Source organism: Salvelinus fontinalis, chromosome 2 (genome assembly GCF_029448725.1).
Source record: "Salvelinus fontinalis isolate EN_2023a chromosome 2, ASM2944872v1, whole genome shotgun sequence".
Lineage (NCBI taxonomy): Eukaryota > Metazoa > Chordata > Actinopteri > Salmoniformes > Salmonidae > Salvelinus > Salvelinus fontinalis.
In genome coordinates this window covers 86,890,466-86,896,435 of record NC_074666.1, presented here as the reverse complement: position 1 = coordinate 86,896,435, position 5,970 = coordinate 86,890,466, and positions in this window count along the sequence as shown.

The window sequence follows — 5,970 nt, the reverse complement described above, 5'->3', positions numbered from 1 at the left end:
TCAGAAAGGGAGAAGTCAGGTTTGAACATTGTCTTCATAATGGTTATATATGTGAAACCATGTGAAGGGCTCCACTATGTCTGTACTCCAATCACTCCCTCATTTTCACCTTTGGGGGGAGGAGTATGGCAGTGTCTGGAACCATTGTATTATCCCTCTGATTTTGCATGAATCTTGACCTAGTATATGACCTAGAGGCTCACTCCCGTTAGTGAGCTTCTCCAGGAGTGGGGAGAAGAGGGGGTGTATTTGAGATGGGAGTATCTAGAATTGACAATTGATATATGCCATTGGATGAGGTAATGTTTTGGTAATATGAAGTACCAAGAACAAGAAGTAGAACATCGTCTAAGAGACCAAACTGAACGATAATTTATAGCTAATGCTATCTGTCTATGGCACACTCCTCTTTCAAATAAAAGGCCCTTTGTGAAGTTCCTAAGATCTGTGGTTCGTCATGTGAGTAGAGAGGGGTGTATCTTGGCTATAAAAGATACTAAGTATTATTTTGTAAACACTCTCAGAGAATTCATTTATAGACACTGAATTGATCTGAGAGTCAAAGGGCTGTGGTGAAGCTCATATAATTAAAGATGGAGTTTAAAATATAACTCTGACTTATGTGTGGTTTGTAAACTCTTATCATTTAGTAATACAGGAAATTACCACGGAAATTACCACGACAGTCCGCATGCAAACAAGATATGTGTCACGCTCGTCGTAAGCATACTTGGACCAAGACCACATCTTTAGTGAAACTTACAAAAGGAAACAAACAACGAACCGTAACATCAGCGGTGCAACATGCACTAACTCAAAACAAGATCCCACAAAACACAGTGGGGAAATGGCTGCCTAAATATGATCCCCAATCAGAGACAACGATAACCAGCTGTCTCTGATTGGGAACCATACCAGGCCAACATAGAAATAAAACACCTAGATGGGAACACCCCCCTAGTCACACCCCGACCTAACCAAAATAGAGAATAAAAAGGCTCTCTATGGTCAGGGCGTGATAATATGTGAATGGGATCAATATCTACCCAATCATTAAATGTATCTGGCTCTGAGCACATCCTAGCATCCTGTACAGTACATCCAGTGCACATACTATACATCACACTGTCAGTTGAGTTGTATAAGACCCTGAGGGGATGCAGAGGGGTATGAGTACAAGAGAATGCAAATGGCTACACATGCATGAATCTGGGACAAGCTGGCCGTGACCTACAGAGGTCTACCCATGGCTGGTGGTACTGTAGCTATCCAGGGAGCTGGTATCCTCCAACGTTGCAGCTCGTTGCTAATTAGCCACACTGGGGTCCTGAAATCCTGTCCTGAGACTGACCTTTCTCCAAGGTAAGGCAGCTTACTGCATGTTCAACAGGCTGCAGAGAAATGAGACCAGTCAAGGTAGAGCATTTCCTGTTCGGGTTAAGAGGGGCCACAGTCCAGGAAAAGTCTATTGAGAGACATATGGCAGAGACGTTCAACAACAAACTTTTTAACTCTGGAATCAACCTGAAAATAGATTCTTATTTATACCGTTCGGTGTGGGGTCTCTACAGAATGCAGAAAACCAAAAGAAGTTTTACTATACCATGGAGTGTGTGTATCCATATGTTTTTGTCTTTTCTTCTCACTACACGTACAGGGCTTGACAGGATCAAAGGCGATGAGACTTTCTGCAGCAGTTTTAATGGCATTGGTCTTCGTTAGTTTGGCGTTCAGCCTGCCAGGTGGAGAGCACATCAACTATGAAGCAGCAACATCCACACAGTTTCCCTTCCAGACCTCTCAATAACAAATGTGTTATCCACTATCACTCCTGTCTGGGAAATATCTGCATTTATTTTGTACACCTTTTGATTTCAAATATCCCCTTGAGGTAAAGCATAGCAAATATGTGTTCTCAGGGAAGGCCTTGGGGAATTATAGGGATTCATGCACTATTGATGCACGTAGAGGTTTGCTCACATGCCATCTCCTGCATTTAATGAGAGTTCCTTGGAGAGGGGGTTATTGCTGCCACCATATAAATCATCCATATTGCTTCCTTATTGTACTACGGAGAAAAGAAACATCCTCATTATCCTCTATGGCTTGCCTTGGGAGGAGAGAGAAGGTGATGTCTCCGATAAAATAATCTATAAATACCACAAGACTATTAACTTTTATACGGAAGAATCCAAGTTGCTGAGAAAAGTGTGGAGGGGGGGTGGGAAGATACCATATGTTCAGACTTACATATTTATTAAAAGGGTTACATTTCCCGGCAGTGTATTGGTCACCAGTTTTATTATGCACCCTACAGTGTTATGGAGATTCATTTAGATAACAACATACAATTGTGCGACCATGTAAATGCTGAATCATTCCATCTGGATACAACCCAGGTTAAAGGGGTTCAGACGGATCTGTTTTCTTCTAAAGTAAAAGAGAGTGAACATTGAATATCAATTCACATACTTTCAATTTCCTGTTTTGAAAATAAAGTTCTCTGTCTCCAGTTTCTGTAAAGTTGCTGTTAGAAGCAAACCAACACTGAACAAGCTGGCTAATCATTGCCTGCCACAAATATCTAAATATACCTGGCCTGTCATCTGAACTAAGCTCTTGTGAATTTGCAGAGAGAAAGATGAGTTGCAACTAATTTGGTGTAAGGACTGCAGAAACGGTTAGTTCAGTCCTCAACAGATGCTCCTCTGATCAGCTACAGTAGATGTAAATTGGAACTGAGTAACACTCACCTTTTCAAGCTGAAACTTCTGGTTTATAAGTGGGAACCTCCCAAATGCTATAATCATTGGGGATGGTACGCCTCTGGAGTGACCTACTGTGTGGTGAATTCTGACATTACATAATCTACTGTACAGTATGTTGTATGAATGGCCAACACCACATAAGTCAAATATCGCAGGGCATGGTAAAGTTGCCTATAGGACAACAGACAATCAGCAGAATAAACTGCAAGTCTGTCTAAAAAATCATTCCTATCTCAGTTGAAGCTTAAACTTCGGATAGAGAATAGGTTCGAGTTCAGGTAATTTTGTCACACCCTGATCAGTTTCACCTGTCCTTGTTAGATCAGTTTCACCTGGCCAAGCGACCCCCTCCAGGTGTCGCTTGTTATCCCTGGTGTACATATCCCTGTGTTTCCTGTCTCTCTGTGCCAGTTCGTCTTGTATGTTCCAAGTCAACCAGCGTGTTTTTCCCGTGCTCCTGCCTTTCCTGTGCTCCTGCCTTTCCTATTCTCTTTTACTAGTCCTCACGGTTTTGAGCCTTGCCTGTTTTCTGGACTCCGTACCCTCCTGCCTGACCATTCTGCCTGCCCTGACCTTGAGCCTTCCTGCCACACTGTAGCTCCTGGACTCTGAACTGGTTTTGACCTTTTGCCTGTCCACAACCATTCTCTTGCCTACCCCTTTTGGATGTAGTAAATATCAAAGACTCAAACCATCTGCCTCCCGTGTCTGCATTTGGGTCTCACCTTGTGCCCTTATAAATTTCCCCATACATTTCCTCCCAGCCGTCAGTTAATGAACCAATAAATATGTAAAATATTTATGTATAAGCCTGACTTTTAAGATTATTTGAACAGGCTTTTTCTCCTCTTATAAGTTTTAGTGCCTGCAACCATTTTTCCATTATTGATGTCTCATAACCAATATAATTTCAGAGATGAGTATACAGCACACCCTGGGACTTTACAACCCTCTTAATTTCTCTCTTTTAACAGTTGTTTATTTAACACTGCCGAGAGCAGACATCAGTTCTGTAAAGTTCATGAAGTTTTGGGTCCCCCTTGAAATCACAATGGGATTTCCTGTCTGGTAAGGTAAAAGAAAGTTTCAGTAAACCGGTATCAACTCTGAAAAGAAGGACTCCTTAAATGCTGTCCTGCATGTATATTGGTTTTTATTCAAAAGCTGTCCTGACAGTGCAAGGTTTTGACGAAGTGAAACAATGAATCCATTGGAATTGATCGCATCATGTACTGCTTGACATTGCCTGGTAAACGCTGTGGCAAAACTTGCCTCAGTCTTTTCAAAGTTCATGACATTTACAACAGCAGCCTGTTTGCTCCTTGGTATTTCTTTTGAAGGTTAGGCTGGCCATCGGAGGTAATTGGACTGTTACTTCTCCCATGATCATGTCCATTCAATACCTGATGTGGAGAGCACAGTAGAGTAGGCCTGGGAAAGATGACCTTTTGCCTATGACCATACCAGTTCACTATGCTGACTGTAGTGGCTAAAGGACAGTTCTGAGGTTCACTGTCAATACAGTCTATTTGAATGACAGTGAAGAAATAAAACACACACACAAGGAATAATATATGAGCCTTAGATTTCAGGCTGTAGACAGATTTCTGTACATTACCATAGTGTTGCCTTCTCACACACTCCTCTTTACTGACAACCATCTGGGATTAGTTACCCATAAACATTATGCGATATATGTTTCTTGCATGGCTGCCACAAGTCAGCTAGAAATCCCATAAGTCTGTTTTCTTTGTACACGATGGATCATTATTCATGTCTGCAATACAATCGCACCAAACTGGGAAATAACTTGCTCTCGGTGCTCTGTAGTCAACCCACATGCATTCTGGGAGGGGAAAAAAAGTAGTAATCAACTGTGTTTAGATAAAGTTGAGCTCATTGCTAAACTGCTCAGCGTATCAGTGTGTACGGTGGTGGCTCACAAAGTAGCAGGCAGGGGTCAAGAATCAAGAATTAATGGAGAGTATCACAAATGACAATTTAAATTAGGGATGGGCAACTTTGATGGGGGTGGGGGCCGCAGTGGCTCGCAGGTCTGCATACCCACATCCATACCCACACATGCAGTCAGAGCCAGCCCTAGCCTTTTGGGGGCCCTAAGCAGCATTTTAAATAGTGCTATGGCCCAAGTGTAACGTCTGTTTCCAACTCACACCCTCAAACACGTAGGTCCCCTGAACGCAGCTCACTTTCCAGCCCACACTCTCAAACACCTAGATCTCCTGAACGCAGCTCACTCTCCAGATCCCAGTCACCTGAATTCTAATCACCTGTTCACACACCTGTAGGTCATTATCACACACTATTTAGTTCAGTTCTTTGCACCCCATCACTGTAAGGTATTGCGAGTTTTGTGACACACGTCTTCAGAACTCTGTTTTTCCCCCGTGATTTACTCCTCCCGCAAATGATAGTTTTTGCCTGCCTCACTAACAACGCCTTTTGCCTATTCCCTGCCTGTACTTTAGCCTATTGGATTTCCTGTTACCTACCTATTGCCTGATCTCCCAAACTACGTTACTAGCCTTTTCCCTGCCTGTACTGTTGCCCTTTTGGACTCCCTTTGTATGACCTTCTGCCTGCCCCTGGACCCAGCTACCTGCCTCCTCATGTGGTCCTTTTCAACTAGCACCATTTATTTCATCCCCAAATGTGCAAGTGGTTTGTAGGGGTTAAATTAGACATAATGCTCTGTAAGTTGTGTACTTCTATGTACTGTTTGGGCAATGTTTAATGCACAAGTTCTGCCTTAAAACATTTAACCCAGACTGCAGTACTCAACTTACATTATTCAATCTGAATCTGCTTGTTTGGGAGCTTCTTAGTTTAGCTTATTTAATCAAGCCATTCCTCGTTTCTCAAAAGGCAGAGTAAAAACATCGGCTGTTTTTCTACATGCTGCCTTGGATGAAGAGCTCACTTTGCTCTGTAGTTCAACTCCACGTCTTCCTCTGTCTTTCCATTACACTCCACCTCTTCTGAAAAGACAAATGCTTACAATTATCATCATAATGCCCATGATTTGATACGATAATATGCATGAGGGCATCCATTAACTGTTTTTACATTCATTATTGCCAGAATGTCTTTATGATACACATCTTATGCCAAGTTCACATACTATAGCTTTGTCATGTCTGTGATCATACTGTAGCGTAGGACAGACATGTTACAACAAATC